The following is a 19,029-nucleotide window of genomic DNA, read 5'->3' on the forward strand; positions in this document are numbered from 1 at the left end:
ATTTGACAGTAAGTATACTGGATATAAATTTTTAATGGTTGAGAAATTATTTAATGGCTGTTTGAAATAATCATCAGGCAGCATATATCTAGTCTGAAAAATAAGGCAGTGGGTAATAATCTGAAAACTAAATTATTGATTCTGTATTGCATGTACTTTAGTTCATTGGTATTCTGATTAGTTCTTAATTGCATAAGTTTATAAAATGTCTACGTTCTAAGTCTGTTATCTGTGTCTTAATTCTTTAAAACATTTAATTATTTTTAATTGTGGTAATTAAAGTACACAAAACAAATTTACCATCTTAACCACTTTAAGTGTAAGTTCAGTGGCATTAAGGACATTTACATTGCTGTGCAACCGTCACCACCATTCATCTCCAGAACTCTTTTGATGTTGCAAAGTCATATTCTATACCCATCAAACATTAACTCCTCATTCCCTCCTCCCCGCAGCCCCTGGGAATCACCTTTCTACTTTCTGTCTCTATGAATTTGACTATTTTAGGTATCTCATGTATTTGAAATTATGCACTATTTGTCCTTTTGTGACTGGCTTGTTTCACTTAATATAGTGTCCTCAAAGTTCATCCATGTTGTAGTGTGTGTCCGAATTACCTTTGTTTTTAAAGCTGAATAATATTCCTGTGTGTGTGTGTAAAAACACATTTTTTCCATCCATCATCTGTAAATGGACACTTAGTTGCTTCTACCCCTTGGTTATTGTGAATAATGCTGCAATGAACATAGGTATTCAAATATTTCTTTGAAGTCCCTGCTTTTAATACTTTAGGGTATATGCCCAGAGGTAGAATTGCTGGATCAGTCTTTAGTTTTTAAAGGTTTTGGTTTTCTATATTTCTGGAATCTCTATTTTATGGTAAATCTTGTTTTTTGTGATAATCATACTTATGGGTATGATAACACTGTTGTGATTGATCACTGTTCACTAATTTTAGTAGGTTTAGTTTATAATTAATTCAATAATGTCTCAATAATTTCTAAAACCCCTAAAACTCCATTTTTTACAAGTTTACTCATTTTATTTGCCATTCTATACTATAACTTTAAAACCAGCTTTCATAGCAGACCTTTGTTGGACTCTGTTTAATTAGTCATGCCTAGAACAAAAAATTTCACCTAGGGCATCATCTTCTCTCATCTAATATTGTATCCTTCCTGGAAGTTTTTTTTACATTGAAGAATAGTTTTTAGCTTTGTTTCGTTTTGAGAGTTTGCCTCCCAGAGCATTCAAATTTAAAATGTAAAGCCCATAAAACACTTTCTGAACTTAGCATCTTACAGCTTACACATTTTACACTGTGAATATCTTGCTCTGTTTTGCTGAGGGCTTATGAAATAACATAGGAGATATAGGTTCTTAAATTCTAGTACAAAACATTTCTTAAAGTTCTGTATTCTAGTTCCCCTACCTTTCAAAATATGATACAAATCAGTAGTAAAGCTTGGAAAAACTGAAACAAGAACAAAACACAGATTCCAGATTCCCATCCCACATCTACTAAGCCTCTAGAGTATCTGGGTATGGACCCAAGTACCTATATTTTCAGAGTTCCCTGATTGCTTCTTACAAGTAACTATATTTAGGATATGGCCTAAGTTTCTGAAGTTGTCATAGAGTAACTTTTATTGCTGAAGGTTCATCTGTTACTTACTAGTAGGGGTCAATGGGAAGGCTCTTCATAAAATCCTGTAGGAAAATGTTTTCATGCTGCTTGGTTTTTCTGTGAACTTCCTTCTGTTATAACCTAAGTGTTCACTAGCATTTTAGAACATGTGCATTTAGGAATTTAGGTAACTACTTGATTGGAGTTAAAACAGCAGAAAAAAACTTAACATTTGGTAGGCAATATAAGGTAAAAACACAACAACTGAACTTTAAGGTATGTAAATTATACAACAATAAAGCTGCAAAAAAGAAGGGGGAGGTTGAACTTTTGAGGAAAAACCACTAAATATAGTATATAGTTTTCAACAGGCTTGGTGTGTGGTTGTGGTTGTAAAGATTTAATAAAACTCATTGATAATAAATTTTATGAAAATAAAAATTTGTCCTACCTGGAATGAATTTTATGTATTTGAGTTGTAAACTATATGAATGTAATTTCTTTAAAATGTATTAGTTTGACATTTAAATATTACAAATAAAGCAAAGTTGTATGTTTTTGTTAACTTTTTAATATAATAATTACTTTTTTACTTATATGTCTTTCTAAGTAAAGGCAACTGTTCCTAATTCTTTCCTTTATTCTTTTTTTTTCTCCCCACAGAAATGGCAGGGTATTATTAAAGAACTCAGGTTTCTACAGATAGTAAAACATCCCAACATTATAGAATACAAAGGCTGCTATTTACGTGAGCACACAGCATGGGTAGGCATCTGCTCTCCTCTTGCTGTAATTTTAGTAGGTTTAGTTTATAATTAATTCAATAATGTCTCAAAATAGTTGTGTAAAGCCACACACAAACACCTTGAAATGTTAGTTCATACTGAGAAAGGAGGAACAGCTTTTCCTGGAACTCTTAGGCAGTAAGAGATAATAGAACTTTTGCCAGTTGACTACAGAGATTCAGCTGACCATTACGTGAATGGGAAAATGTTCTGATGTATGTTAGCGGTATCATTCTTCAAATGCTCTATCATTTGTTGAGAACAATCCTATCACTCAAGGATGAAAATCAGCATATGTTTTTGACATAAATGTATTGTAAGCTATTTAACCTCAAGGATCGTGGGTGGAATATTGGTGGTGAATCCTGATGAAATCTGAACTGATTGTGATTCTTTGGCTGAATAAGAGTAAAGGTAGAAATTGAGACATTTTATTGCAGAAAATGGAAGTTAATTTTGCCCCATTGTTAAAACTAAGAAAGGTAGTAATCTTACAATGGTATAGGCATAGTAATTATGACTTTTAGGAGAAAGGCTAAATTTTCTTTGTAAACAGGAATGATCTTTTATTTTTAGTAAGCTACAGCTGATTACCATTTTAATATACAGCACTTAGATTTAGATTTGTAATGTTTGGCTTAATTTGATGGTGGTGGTATTCCTAAATTTGAGGCTGTGGTTAAAGAAAAAACAGTTGCAGAGAGGGTAGGCTGCCTTTCAAGTTTCTCTAAAACAAGGAGTATATGGCCTATTTCCAAGGGTGGTTATGAAGATTGTTAGTATATATAAAATACCTGGCACATAAAAGGGGCTCTGTGTTTGCTTTATAGGAAAGATTTAAACTGTAACCTACTCTTTGTATCTATAGTACCAGAGGACGCTTTTCTGCCTAACAATACCAGTATTGCTACTATAGGTTAATTTTAATAGAATATGTATATTCCTTTATAGCTTTAGTTAGTAATTATATGAAACATCTTCTACAAGCAGTTATATGTCGGCATTATAAAAGATTAATGTAGTGTTGGCTTAATCCATGTATGCATTTAACAGGTTCCAAAATGCATATTTATATTTAAAGGTAATTGATGACTAGAGTTTGTTTCACTTCAAACTATCTTCTCGATCTCCTTTGTGAATTTATTTTATCTCATATGGAATTTTTTTATTTTAATAGTGTATTTTAATGTTTTTATAATTTTTTTTCCCACATAGCTTGTAATGGAATATTGTTTAGGATCTGTTTCAGATTTGATAGAAGTAAGTTTCCTTTATTTGTTAAGAAAAGAAAAGTATTAGTGTAATAAAATGAGAATTCATTCAATAAGAGATTTTTTTAATAATGTTTAAACTTTCCAGGAAGAGTACAAATCTTTGTCTTTTCTAGAGTCTCAGCATGGTATGCACTGCCCTCATTAAATGCTATGTTTTAGCATAGCAGATGAGTTTTCTTTCATTATGATTTAACAGGCATTTTTCTGCATTCTTTATCATTAAACTTGATTTGTTCCTTCTGTTCAGAATGAAGATATGTAGGAATATAAAAAGGGAAAGCTTCTCTTTCATTGTTTTTATAATCACAAAATAATTGTTAAATGTTAACTTAGAGGAAAATTGGCTGTGAACTATAACAACTAGGCAGAACTGCACACTTGTTGTAAAGTTCAATTGCCTTGTTTTATTATCTTAGAAAGCAAAAAATTCCTTCTTGCTAAATGTTAGTTTTTAAAAATTTCCCTGTATATTAGATATATGTATATATTTTTAAATAGAAATGCTCTATAGAATAATTATTTTCAAATGAATTCTTATTTTAAGTTCATGAAAAGCCATTACAAGAAATGGAAATAGCAGCAATTACACATGGTGCTCTCCAGGGCTTAGCCTACTTATATTCTCATGCCATGATCCATAGGTAAGTACCTTAAAAATTATCATATATTAATAAGCAAATGGCTTGTTGAATTTCCCAGACCTAGAATTTATTAATCCTGAAAGCTTTGTTGGTTTTAGCTAAATAAAAGTATTCTGGAGTTTGACAAACTCATATTTTTTTAGGTTATCCATGTCTTAAAAAGAATATACTAATTTAATTGATCTCTCTGTTGAGGGTAATTTTTATCTTTTTCTACACATGCTGCTGGGCTTTCTGAAGTATGTGCACTTTATATATTGATTTGTGATAGAAATTTAATTATAGAATAATTTAATTTGTGAAGTGTAAAAGATGATAGAGATTATGTATTCTTACTTTTTTTCATTTTACAGATGAGGAAACTGATGCCCCACTTTGACTAACTTCCCAAAGCTTACAGAGCAAGATAGATTAGAACTAACCTAGATCTTTTGTCCTCCTGGTGACTCATAATGCCATATTTGTCCCATTGATTCCATGACATAGACAAGTAAAAGCTACTTAATACTCTATGCTTTTGAGATAATCCTTAATAATGGATAGTCACTTAAAGATTAAACTGTCATAAACTACATTTTTAGCATTGGTATTGGTTTTGCCTGTTTTTAGAAGGAAGCTAGCATTTTTTTTAATTATCTATGTGAACCAGACAATACATAGTAAACATATAGTAGAGTCATTGCAAATTAATGGATTTTCACTTTTTTAGATGAGGACAGTAAGGTCCAAGAGAAATCCACATGCATAGTAAATAAGAGAATGGAAGAATTGGAAGTAGAACCTAAGGTCTTCTCAACTTAAAAGAACCTATCCATTTTTTTAAAAAACAAATGGAAAAAAATAGATTGACAATATTATATCCATTTTAATACTATATAGTATGAATTGACAAGTGCTTAGAAATTTATTTCTTTTTGAATGTTATGGTGCCCATTGGACATACAATCCCATTATAATTTTCTTAGTTCACATGTACATTCCTGATATAGAAAAGAGCTTAAAAGTAAATTTGGGATCATTGATATTACCTTATGCATGTGTTTCAGTTTTCATTTCATATTTAGGTAGGAGAACTATGCTAAAGTTTGGAACGATATGAGTAATTAAAAAAACAAATTTGGGGCATGAAGTTCTTTTTTTTCCATTTTAATGTTAAGGGTATACTCAGAAATCTTACAGTTATGTAAGAATGTTCAGCCAAATTTTTAAAACCATTATTTGTACCAATAAACAGGCACTCAAATATAGACTATGTGCTGCTTGTTAATTACCTAAATTTTTCTTCTGTTTCTACTGCTATTTTATCTTCTCTTTTAGAAAATTGTTACTATATACATATAGGAATTCTGTGTATCTCATTCTTACTTTGGATCTTAGTTCTCATTATCCCAACTGAGAGATTTTTCCAAGGCCTTAATTATTCTGATTTTTCCTTCCCTATTTTCTGTTTTTATAATTTTTATCATTTTCAGTATAATCTTATGAAGGAAATAGAAATAATTTTCCATGTTCCTTAAACCCAGAGACATCAAAGCAGGAAATATCCTTCTGATAGAACGAGGCCCAGGTGAAACTTGCTGACTTTGGACTGGCTTCCATGGTCTCTCCTGCCAACTCTTGTGTGGGAATGCTACATTGGTAAGAATAGTCCTATCTGGTACTGATCCTCATAATTGAAATAGGCAGTGGGTGGTTGTACTCTTTTCAGATGCTTTATCCTTTTCTTGGGAACACAGTGCTGCTTTAGACATTACTCTAAGCACTGTAGTTAGTTTCAGATACAGATTTGGAATGCTGCCCTTGTATCTCCTATCTTTTCATTGGTCCCCCCTATGTTTCTTTCCTGTTATCATCTACATCATGTATTGGTGGTAGGAGTGAAAAAATTTAAATATTTAAGAAGGGAGAAGATAGAAATGCTAAGTGAGAATTTTCTTTAGATTTGTACTTACTGTGTGTCTGTATCGTCTGAATAAGAGTACCTGAAGACTGGTAGCTGATTAGGAACTATTTGTTTTAATATTTTATTATGGAGAATTTCAAGTATATAGGGAAATAGACAAAAATATAAGGAAGGCTCGCATAACGGTCAGCTCAGCCCAACAGCACTACCCCAGGGCCCGGCTGCCCTGTGTACTTGATCCTCTTGCCCTCCCTCCCACCTCCAGTTATTTGAAGCGACTTCTAGACATCATCTAATTTTATTCATAAATAATTCCATATTAATGTCAGCAAGTCTGAAGGGAATAATTTTCCACATCTTCAACTTCCACAGGTGTCTTCCCTCTGTATATGTTGGTAGGTGTCTTAGGCCTACTGCATCTTCTTTCCACCTACCTTTCAAATCTCCCAACTCCCACTTTGTTAAAGAAAGGCTTCTCACCCATCCTGAAGAGTAGAGTGATGCATTGTTCTGAGGATTAAAAGCCTCAAACCATCACCAAAGGGACAATTTGAGAATACATAACATCTAGAATATATAGCATCAGAAATATTGAAGAGTTAGGACACAAAGTTTTGGCAAGGGCCTTCTGCCTTCACAGTCATCTCTCTTCACTTCCTTTTACTCCTTGCTCTTTCTTTTCCCCAGTTATCTTCCCTCCCATCTTCTTTCTAGTGAATCATAAATTACCTCATTTATAACAGGGACAGTTGTCATGAGGACACATTAACATGTTTATTGACATTGAAAAATGAAGTTTGGCGCTTTCTGACAGAAAATAATTCCGATTTGAATGGTTGATATGACCATGCAGACTGGGTTTGCTAATAAGGTTATTATACAGCAGTGTTTTTAATGAATTGAATGAACTAGATCCTCAGCTCCAAGTTTTAAATATCTGTAAAGCATATATACAAAAGAATGTATGTATCATATGTGTACATTATATCCTTTGCAACTATTAAGTTTATAACATCTGGATACTGACTCAAAAATGTACAAGTGGATACATTTTTTTTTTTTAATTATTTTTGAGAGGGCATCTCTCATATTTATTGATCAAATGGTTGTTAACAACAATAAAATTCTGTATAGGGGGGTCAATGCTCAATGCACAATCATTAATCCATCTCAAGCCTAATTCTCATCAGTCTCCAATCTTCTGAAGCATAACAAACAAGTTTTTACATGGTGAACGAAATCTTACATAGTGAATAAATTCTTACATGGTGAACAGTACAAGGGCATTCATTACAGAAACTTTCGGTTTTGATCACGCATTATGAACTATAAACAATCAGGTCAAATATGAATATTCGTTTGAATTTTATACTTGATTTATATGTGGATCCCACATTTCTCCCTTTATTCTTATTCTTATTTTTATTTTTATTTTTTTTATTTTTTTATTTTATTTATTTATTTATTTATTTATTTATTTTTTTGAGAGGGCATCTCTCATATTTATTGATCAAATGGTTGTTAACAACAATAAAATTCAGTATAGGGGGGTCAATGCTCAATGTACAATCATTAATCCATCTCAAGCCTAATTCTCGTCAGTCTCCAATCTTCTGAAGCATAACAAACAAGTTCTTACATGGTGAACGAATTCTTGCACAGTGAATAAATTCTTACATGGTGAACAGTACAAGTGCATTCATCACAGAAACTTTGGGTTTTGATCATGCATTATGACCTATAAACAATCAGGTCAAATAAGAATATTCGTTTGATTTTTGTACTTGATTTATATGTTGATCCCAGATTTCTCCTATTATTATTATTATTTTTATTTTTAATAAAATGCTGAAGTGGTAGGTAGATGCAAGATAAAGGTAGAAAGCATAGTTTAGTGCTGTAAGAGGGCAAATGTAGATGATCAGATGATCAGGTGTGTGCCTATGGACCAAGTATTAATCCAGGCTAGACAAGGGCAGCAAGACATCCACGGATGCAGAAGATTTCTCTCAAAGCAGGGGGGGTGAGGTTCTGAGCCTCACCTCTGTTGATCCCCAAATTCTCACCTGATGGCCCCCCTGCGACTGTGCCTGTCTTAGGTTGTTCCTCCCTTGAGGAATCTTACCCGTCTCTGGCTAACCAGTCATCTTCCGGGGCCATACAGGGAAATGTAAAGTTGGTAAGTGAGAGAGAAGCCATATTGTTTGCAAAGGTTAGCTTTTTACTTCTTTGCAGATTTATGCCCTGTGGCTTCTATGCCCAGCACTTGTCTCGAGGTATCTTTACCACCTGGAGGAATTATGATACTCGGTAAATTCGATATGAGGCACGAATTCTATTTAAGGGTTGTAATTAGGAAGGAAGAAGAAAAGCTATAGATGTAGCATATGAAGGAAACATGGGAGGATTGATTATTTCTTTGACATATCTTCTTGTAGAGTACCTTAAGTATGTATAGGTTTTAAACTACTAACTAATTTGCACACACATATTAACATAATAGGAATACAGTGACATAAACAAAGCAAATCTATAATTACCATCCATCTCCAGTAAAGCCAAGAAAACCATTTAGGCACCCTAGGCATTTGTGAAAATTTATCTATGATATGATGGATATTGTCCAACTGTACTTGAACCATCAGACAAATTAAAGCAGCCCATTTCTGGGATCTGTTCACATCCCATATGTTCTTTTAACCATAGATAGTCTATAGTCATGAGATTTTGGAGTGCTACAACTTGCACCCCTCCCAACTCCTGGTTGAGTTCCAACAGTACAGATCCGGTCAAATTCGTTGTCTCACTGTATGCACATGCCAGCCTAGACATCTCCCTCCTCATTCCTATGGCAAGTCCAGGAGACGGTGGGCTGGATGCAGCCACAACCGCAGCATCGTCCGGATCCCTGTGGAGGCTTTTTGATGATCATCCCCCGGCACAAGTCCCCCAGAGAGTGCTGATGCCGGAAGCTCCTCCTCATATCGTATCTTAGTTCATTTTCTGGGTATCCAAGCTAGGCCTTGATCTTCTGCATAGAAACAAACAGACCCTTTGCCCACACTTTGACATGCCCTCTATACCACTGTGCAGAACTCATTGGAGGTCAGCACACAATAACTGCTTTTTTTTTTTTTTTTTTTTTTTAATTAAGAGAAAGGAATATTATCAGAAAAAAGTACCTCCATAGCTGATCATCTGACACCCTTTAAGTGATCAACATTAAGGATATTTAAATCATGTGTTGATCTTTGATTTACCAATAGTTTTATCCTGTTAAGGAGTAATCCCCCTTTTCTTTCTTTCTTTCTTTCTTTTTTTTTTTTTTAATTTTTAATCTACACTTACATGAAGAATACTATGTTTACTATGCTCTCCCCTATATCAGGTCCCCCCTAACAACCACATTACGGTTACTGTCCATCAGCTTAGCAAAATGTGGTAGAGTCACTACTTGTCCTCTCTGTGTTGTGCAGCCCACCCTCCCCTTTCTCCCTCCCCCCCATGCATGCTAATCTTAATACCCCTCTTCTTCTTCCCCCCTCTTATCCCTCCCTGCCCACCCATCCTCCCCAGTTCCTTTCCCTTTGGTACCTGTTAGTCCATTTTTGGGTTCTGTAATTCCACTGCTGTTTTGTTCCTTCAGTTTTTCCTTTGTTCCTATACTCCTCAGATGAGTGAAATCATTTGGTATTTCTCTTTCTCCGCTTGGCTTATTTCACTGAGCATAATACTCTCCAGCTCCATCCATGTTGCTGCAAATGGTTGGATTTTTCCACTTCTTATGGCTGAGTAGTATTCCATTGTGTATATGTACCACATCTTCTTTATCCATTCATCTACCGATGGACATTTAGGTTGCTTCCAATTCTTGGCTATTGTAAATAGTGCTGCGATAAACATAGGAGTGCATCTGTCTTTCTCAAACTTGATTGCTGCGTTCTTAGGGTAAATTCCTAGGAGTGGAATTCCTGGGTCAAATGGTAGGTCTGTTTTGAGCATTTTGACGCACCTCCATACTGCTTTCCACAATGGTTGAACTAATTTACATTCCCACCAGCAGTGTAGGAGGGTTCCCCTTTCTCCACAGCCTCGCCAACATTTGTTGTTGTTTGTCTTTTGGATGGCAGCTATCCTTACTGGTGTGAGGTGATACCTCATTGTAGTTTTAATTTGCATTTCTCTGATAATTAGTGATGTGGAGCATCCTTTCATGTGTCTCTTGGCCATCTGTATTTCTTTTTTGGAGAACTGTTCAGTTCCTCTGTCCATTTTTTAATTGGGTTATTGGTTTTTTGTATGTTGAGGTGTGTGAGCTCTTTATATATTCTGGACATCAAGCCTTTATCGAATCTGTCATTTTCAAATATATTCTCCCATACTGTAGGGTTCCTTTTTGTTCTATTGATGGTGTCTTTCGCTGTACAGAAGCTTTTCAGCTTAATGTAGTCCCACTTGCTCATTTTTGCTGTTGTTTTCCTTGCCCGGGGAGATATGTTCAAGAAGAGATCACTCATGTTTATGTCTTAGAGGTTTTTGCCTATGTTTTTTTCCAAGAGTTTAATGGTTTCATGACTTACATTCAGGTCTTTGATCCATTTTGAGTTTACCTTTGTATATGGGGTTAGACAATGGTCCAGTTTCATTCTCCTACATGTAGCTGTCCAGTTTTGCCAGCACCATCTGCTGAAGAGACTGTCATTTTACCATTGTATGTCCATGGCTCCTTTATCAAATATTAATTGACCATATATGTTTGGGTTAATTTCTGGGGTCTCTAATCTGTTCCACTGGTCTGTGGCTCTGTTCTTGTGCCAGTACCAAATTGTCTTGATTACTATGGCTTTGTAGTAGAGCTTGAAGTTGGGGAGTGAGATCCCCCCTACTTTATTCTTCTTTTTCAGGATTGCTTTGGCTATTCGGGGTCTTTGGTGTTTCCATATGAATTTTTGAATTATTTGTTCCAATTCATTGAAGAATGTTGCTGGTAATTTGAGAGGGATTGCATCAAATCTGTATATTGCTTTGGGCAGGATGGCCATTTTGACGATATTAATTCTTCCTAGCCATGAGCATGGGATGAGTTTCCATTTATTAGTGTCCCCTTTAATTTCTCTTAAGAGTGACTTGTAGTTTTCAGAGTATAAGTCTTTCACTTCTTTGGTTAGGTTTATTCCTAGGTATTTTATTCTTTTTGATGCAATGGTGAATGGAATTGTTTTCCTGATTTCTCTTTCTATTGATTCGTTGTTAGTGTATAGGAAAGCTACAGATTTCTGTGTGTTAATTTTGTATCCTGCAACTTTGCTGTATTCCGATATCAGTTCTAGTAGTTTTGGAGTGGAGTCTTTAGGGTTTTTTATGTACAGTATCATATCATCTTCAAATAGTGACAGTTTAACTTCTTCTTTACCAATCTGGATTCCTTGTATTTCTTTGTTTTGTCTGATTGCCATGGCTAGGACCTCCAGTACTATGTTAAATAACAGTGGGGAGAGTGGGCATCCCTGTCTGGTTCCCGATCTCAGAGGAAATGCTTTCAGCTTCTCGCTGTTCAGTATAATGCTGGCTGTGGGTTTATCATATATGGCCTTTATTATGTTGAGGTACTTGCCCTCTATTCCCATTTTGCTGAGAGTTTTTATCATGAATGGATGTTGAATTTTGTCAAATGCTTTTTCAGCATCTATGGAGATGATCATGTGGTTTTTGTCTTTCTTTTTGTTGATGTGGTGGATGATGTTGATGGATTTTTGAATGTTGTACCATCCTTGCATCCCTGGGATGAAACCCACTTGGTCATGGTGTATGATCCTTTTGATATACTGTTGAATTCTGTTTGCTAATATTTTATTGAGTATTTTTGCATCTACATTCATCAGGGATATTGGTCTGTAATTTTCTTTTTTGGTGGGGTCTTTGCCTGGTTTTGGTATTAGGGTGATGTTGGCCTCATAGAATGAGTTTGGGAGTATTCCCTCTTCTTCTATTTTGTGGAACACTTTAAGGAGAATGGGTATTATGTCTTCTCTGTGTGTCTGATAAAATTCCGAGGTAAATCCGTCCGGCCCCAGGGTTTTGTTCTTGGGTAGTTTTTTGATTACTGTTTCAATTTCTTTGCTTGTAATTGGTTTGTTTAACTTTTGTGTTTCTTCCTTGGTCAGTCTTGGGAGGTTGTATTTTTCTAGGAAGTTATCCATTTCTTCTAGGTATTCCAGCTTGTTGGCATATAGGTTTTCATAGTAGTCTTTAATAATTCTTTGTATTTCTGTGGAGTCTGTCATGATTTTTCCATTCTCATTTCTGATTATCTTGATTTGTGTTGACTCTCTTTTTCTCTTAATAAGTTGGGCTAGAGGCTTATCTATTTTGTTTATTTTCTCAAAGAACCAGCTCTTGGTTTCATTGATTTTTGCTATTGTTTTATTCTTCTCAATTTTGTTTATTTCTTCTCTGATCTTTATTATGTCCCTCCTTCTGCTGACTTTAGGCCTCATTTGTTCTTCTTTTTCCAGTTTTAATAATTGTGATGTTAGACTATTCATTTGGGATTGTTCTTCCTTCTTCAAGTGTGCCTGGATTGCTATATACTTTCCTCTTAAGACTGCTTTTGCTGCATCCCACAAAGTTGGGGCTTAGTGTTGTTGTTGTCATTTGTTTCTATATATTCCTTGATCTCTATTTTGATTTGTTCATTGATCCATTGATTAGTAGCATGTTGTTAAGCCTCCATGTGTTTGTGAGCCTTTTTGTTTTCTTTGTAGAATTTATTTCTACTTTCATACCTTTGTGGCCTAAAAAATTGGTTGGTAGAATTTCAATATTTTGGAATTTACTGAGGCTCTTTTTGTGAGCTAGTATGTGGTCTATTCTGGAGAATGTTCCATGTGCACTTGAGAAGAATGTATATCCTGTTGCTTTTGGATGTAGAGTTCTATAGATGTCTATTAGGTCCATCTGTTCTAGTGTGTTGTTCAGTGCCTGTGTGTCTTTACTTATTTTCTGCCCGGTGGATCTATCCTTTGGGGTGAGTGGTGTGTTGAAGTCTCCTACAATGAATGCATTGCAGTCTATTTCCGTCTTTAGTTCTGTTAGTATTTGCTTCACATATGCTGGTGCTTCTGTATTTGGTGCATATATATTTAGAATGGTTATATCCTCTTGTTGGACTGAGCCGTTTATCATTATGTAGTATCCTTCTTTATCTCTTGTTACTTTCCTTGTTTTGAAGTCTATTTTGTCTGATATTAGTACTGCAACCCCTGCTTTCTTCTCACTGTTGTTTGCCTGGAATATGTTTTTCCATCCCTTGACTTTTAGTCTATGCTTATCTTTGGGTTTAAGGTGAGTTTCTTGTAAGCAGCATATAGATGGGTCTTGCTTTTTTATCCATTCTATTACTCTATGTCTTTTGATTGGTGCATTAAGTCCATTTACATTTAGGGTGACTATTGAGAGATATGTACTTATTGCCATTGCAGGCTTTAGATTCGTGGTTACCAAAGGTTCAAGGTTAGCTTCTTTAGTATCTTACTGCCTAACTTAGCTCGCTTATTGAGCTGTTATATACACTGTCTGGAGATTCTTTTCTTCTCTCCCTTCTTATTCCTCCTCCTCCATTCTTCATATGTTGTGTGTTTTGTTCTGTGCTCTTTTTAGGGGTGCTCCCATCTAGAGCAGTCCCTGTAGGATGCCCTGTAGAGGTGGTTTGTAGAAGCAAATTCCCTCAGCTTTTGCTTGTCTGGGAATTGTTTAATCCCGCCATCATATTTAAATGATAGTCGTGGTGGATACAGTATCCTTGGTTCAAGGCCCTTCTGTTTCATTGCATTATGTATATCATGCCATTCTCTTCTGGCCTGTAGGGTTTCTGTCGAGAAGTCTAATGTTAGCCTGATGGGTTTTCCTTTATAGGTGACCTTTTTCTCTCTAGCTGCCTTTAAAACTCTTTCCTTGTCCTTGATCCTTGCCATTTTAATTACTATGTGTCTTGGTGTTGTCCTCCTTGGATCCTTTCTGTTGGGGGTTCTGTGTAATTCCATGGTCTGTTCGATTATTTCCTCCCCCAGTTTGGGGAAGTTTTCAGCAATTATTTCTTCAAAGAGATTTTCTATCCCTTTTCCTCTTTCTTCCTCTTCTGGTATCCCTATAATACGAATATTATTCCTTTTGTATTGGTCACATATTTCTCTTAGTGTTGTTTCATTCCTGGAGATCCTTTTATCTCTCTCTATGTCAGCTTCTATATGTTCCTGTTCTCTGGCTTCTATTCCTTCAATGGCCTCTTGCATCTTATCCATTCTGCTTATAAATCCTTCCAGGGATTGTTTCACTTCTGTGATCTCCTTCCTGACATCTGTGATCTCCTTCCGGACTTCATCCCACTGCTCTTGCATTTTTCTCTGCATTTCATCCCACTGCTCTTGCATTTTTCTCTGCATCTCATCCCATTGCTCTTGCATTTTTCTCTGCATCTCTGTCAGCATGTTCATGACTTTTATTTTGAATTCTTTTTCAGGAGGACTGGTTAGGTCTGTCTCCCTCTCAGGTGTTGTCTCTGTGATCTTTGTCTGTCTGTAGTTTTGCCTTTTCATGGTGATAGAAATAGTTTACAGAGTTGGGACAAGTGATGGCCGAAAGAACTTCCCTTCTTGTTGGTTTGTGGCCTTCCTCTCCTGGGAGAACTGCGACCTCTAGTGGCTTGTGCTGGGCAGCTGTGCGCAGACAGGGCTTCTGCTTCCTGCCCAGTTGCTTTGGGGTTTATCTCCGCTGTTGCTGTGGGCTTGGCCTGGCTGGGGCTGTTCCTCCAAAATGGTGGAGCCCCGTTGGAGGGGGAGCGGCCGGGAGGCTATTTATCTCCGTAAGGGGCCTCTGTGCTCCCTGCTGCCCAGGGGGTTAGAGTGCCCAGAAATCCCCAGATTCCCTGCCTCTGGTCTAAGTGACCTTTCCTGCCCCTTTAAGACTTCCAAAAAGCACTCTCCAAACCAAAACAACAGCAGCAATGAGAGAGGGAACAGAAAGGAAAAAATAAAGGAAAAAACACGCGATTTTTTTTTTTTTTTGTCCTCAGATGCCGGTCCCAGGCACCCACTCACTGGTCCTGCTGCCCTGTCTCCCTAGCACCAGGGTCCCTGTCCTTTCAAGGCTTCCAAAAAGCACCCACCCACCGGTCCTGCAGGGAAGGAACGCTCGATATTCTTTGTCCTCAGGCGCTGGTCCCAGGCACCCGCTCACCAGTCCCGCCACCCTGCCTCCCTAGCACCGGGGTCCCTGTCCCTTTAAGGCTTCCAAAAAGCACTCGCCAAAAAGAGAGAAAAAAAGGGGAAAAACGCGCGATTTCCTCCGTCCTCAGGCATCGGTCCCAGGCACCCGCTCACCAGTCCCGCTGCCCTGCCTCCCTAGCACCGGGGTCCCTGTCCCTTTTAGGCTTCCAAAAAGCACTCGCAAAAAGGAGAAAAAAAAAAGGGGAAAAACACGCGATTTCCTCTGTCCTCAAGTGCCGGTCTCAGGCACCTGCCCCCCGGTCCCGCAGGGAAAAACGTGGGATATTCTTTGTCCTCAGGCGCCTGTCCCAGGCACCCGCTCACCAGTCCTGCCACCCTGCCTCCCTAGCACCGGGGTCCCTGTCCCTTTAAGGCTTCCAAAAAGCGCTCGCCAAAAAGAGAAAAAAAAAAGGGGGAAAACGCACGATTTCCTCCATCCTCAAGCGCCGGTCTCCGGCACCCGCTCACCGGTCCCGCAGGGAGAAACGCGGGATATTCTTTGTCCTCAGGCACCGGTCCCAGGCATCTGCTCACCGGTCCCGCCACCCTGCCTCTCTAGCAACGGAGGCCCATCCCTTTAAGGCTTCCAAAAAGCACTTGCCAAAAAAAAACCGCTCCGGTTTCTTTCCACCCGCCGGGAGCCAGGGGGAGGGGCGCTCGGGTCCCGCCGGTGCCGGGGCTTGTATCTTACCCCCTTCACAAGGCGCTGGGTTCTTGCAGATGTGGATGTGGTCTGGATGTTGTCCTGTGTCCTGTGGTCTCTATTTTAGGAAGATTTTTCTTTGGTATATTTTCATAGCTCTATGTGTTTTGGGGAGGAGATTTCCACTGCTCTACTCATGCCGCCAGCCTGGCTCCGCCCCCCTGGATACATTTTTTTAATATGTATTTTTTAATATGTATTATTTTAATATGTATTTTTAATATGTAAGAAATTGGAAGTAAGAAAATAAAAAAGTTGACGACCACTGTTGTGTATGACCAAAAATTTCTTATGTAGAACCCTAGTTTAGATAGAATCCTTTCCCCTCTATAAAAAAAGGGTTCTTTGAGCAAATAATGCTTCTTAATGGTCCCCCTCTTTACAAATCAGTGATCAATATTAGATACTAGAAAGGAGCTAGAAAGTTGTGCATTAAAAACAAAAGTACTTTTTTAACTTCGTTGAACTTAGTGACTTCCCAAGCTTACTTCAACATCTTAACACATTAGAAGCCCTCTATTATTGGCAGTTGAAAGTTAACGTGTATTGATTTGTATATAGTATATTAGGAACACAGCACTTTGTACATATTTACATGTTTTTACACACAAGAGCATGCATACACCTGGTGACAATCTTGTTAAGCAGTCAGAAACTGTTCTAAATGTCTGTGCTTAACAACAAGTAGAAAGGAAGTATAAGGTGAAGTACCAGTGAGAACATTAGAGTCCAGCTGAAGATGCGAGTTAGCGTTTCCTTTTATAACCAGGACGCCTCTAAAGTTAATAATTGTATGATTTATTTAGTTATGAGTGGCTGTCCTAGCCACTTTTATCACAGAACACTACCCCTGTTTGCAGAAAAGACTGACAAACTGCTTATTCATTGTTGCATATTATGGCACATTTTCTCAGCTATATGTAATGAGCTTCAAGGAAACAAGTGCCAGTGATAAAATACCCTCTTTCAAGCAAAATTTAGACTTTTGTAATAAGATACTGAAACCAAAATGTTTGAGACCCACTGACATAAAGGATATACAATATTAGAATCTACAAACTTGAATTGATGCAGAAAACAACCCTGCTCTGGGGAATCTTTCCTCCAGGATGTTGTTACATGATTATGACAAATGGTGAGAGTATGTGTAACACTGTATGTACAATGGTAAATATTTACCTTGCAACTTGTAATGCATTTATTTCCCATTACAAGAATTCTTATGTCCAGATATATCATTTGGAATTCACACAGGTATTCTCCATGTAGATGGTCATTGAGTTTTTAAAGAATGGTATACTTTTCTTTTTTAAGTGACATTTTATGTTTTAGGATGGCCGCAGAAGTAATTTTAGCCGACGTTGACAACCAATATGATTGTAAAGTAGATGTATGATCTCTTGGAATAACATGTATTGAACTAGGTAAGCATTGCTCTTTATTACTGTGTAGTAATTTTTGATGAATGTTTTACCTCAATTTCTGTACCAAATTACAGATTTTTATTTTCATGTCAGTGTTTAAGGGGAGCAATAAATCTATTAAAGTTGTCACTTTGCTTATTTGGCAATTTTCATATATATATTAGCTTAGATATATTTGCTGTATTAAATTAGATCTAAAACAGTTTCTACTGTGGTATTAATTTTGAGGAATCTGTATGTAACATTTAATGAGTATTTGTTAAACACCTAGAATATGTCTGTGGTTATAGATTTACCATCTATGAAGGGTCTCTAAAGCATTCATGAATTACTTACCTCTACTTAGGATACTTAATACTTTGTGTTAGGGATGAGGATTCGATTATCAGGCAGCAGACCTTATTGTACAGTTTGATTTTATGTACACCTTTTATTCTGTTGCCCTAAGTGGTACTATGCCTAAGAAGGTGGACTATCAAAGCTTTGCTGATGCTCCCATTGTAAGTGAGCCAGGTGGGTATTTGAACTGTCACTATAATTGAAGCTGATTGCCATCTTCTTGCTCTTGATTCCCTGCACCAGTCCATAGTACCTTCCCATTTTTTTCTTTAAGCTTTATTTAATAGTAGGAAATACTGGGAATATTTAATTGAACCATTCTAGGAGTGACTAAAGATTGAAAATAACACATTAAAAGTAAAATCCATGTGTCATTTGGATAAATCATGAACCTGGGTTTTTCAGTAGTAAAAGCAGATAGGGAAATTGAGGTAAAATAAAACTAAAAGCTTTCTTATCATTACACAATAAATACTATAATGTCCATTATAACCAGGCTGTTTCTATCTTGCAATCTAATATTTTTTCAAAATAATATACCCTTTAGATTTTTTCACTTTTGTTAGGATTCCTACATTAATCATTCCCTTCAAGCCCTGTATCATCATATATATTTTAAAGCTTGACATCAGCAAAGAGAGATTTGGAGATTACCATGTCATCCTCTTCTGATTTTGTGGTCTCAGTTTGAGGTTTTCAAAGTGTTTCTTACATTTGAAAGTATCTTTAGGTATCTTAAACTCTTGTTCTTTTACTTCTGATTCTTCTTCCAAGCAGTACATCCTAATTAATTTTTTAATAAACTTGCATGTAAATGTACAGAAGCTGGTTAACATACTCTGGCTATGGGGCATTTTTATGGGGTATATGGTTGATGCATATATGTGCCCCTTTTGGTTGGTGAAATTGCATTAATGATCCTTTTAGATATCATTGATATATTTTGATATTCATTTGAGTAGAAAGTATTCCTTGGCTAATTATACTGCTCAGAAAGAAATGTATAAGCTCCAGAGTTTCTATGGGATGGATTCTTATTTTTCCATGTTTCCTAGTTTCTTATTATAGTT

General features: G+C 36.6%; 1 protein-coding gene across 1 annotated transcript in view; it reads left to right on the forward strand.

The window, feature by feature from the left end:
* Positions 1 to 19,029, forward strand: part of LOC108388213 (serine/threonine-protein kinase TAO1-like) — a 158,488-nt gene that overhangs the window by 91,353 nt on the left and 48,106 nt on the right. Inside the window, exons 7-10 of the mRNA XM_073234689.1 lie at positions 2,291 to 2,392; positions 4,231 to 4,327; positions 5,851 to 5,965; positions 17,529 to 17,620. The gene's annotated coding sequence lies outside the window, so the exon portion shown is untranslated. The remainder of the gene's footprint in view (positions 1 to 2,290; positions 2,393 to 4,230; positions 4,328 to 5,850; positions 5,966 to 17,528; positions 17,621 to 19,029) is intronic.

This window comes from Manis javanica, chromosome 4, assembly GCF_040802235.1.
Source record: "Manis javanica isolate MJ-LG chromosome 4, MJ_LKY, whole genome shotgun sequence".
Classification (NCBI taxonomy): Eukaryota; Metazoa; Chordata; class Mammalia; order Pholidota; family Manidae; genus Manis; species Manis javanica.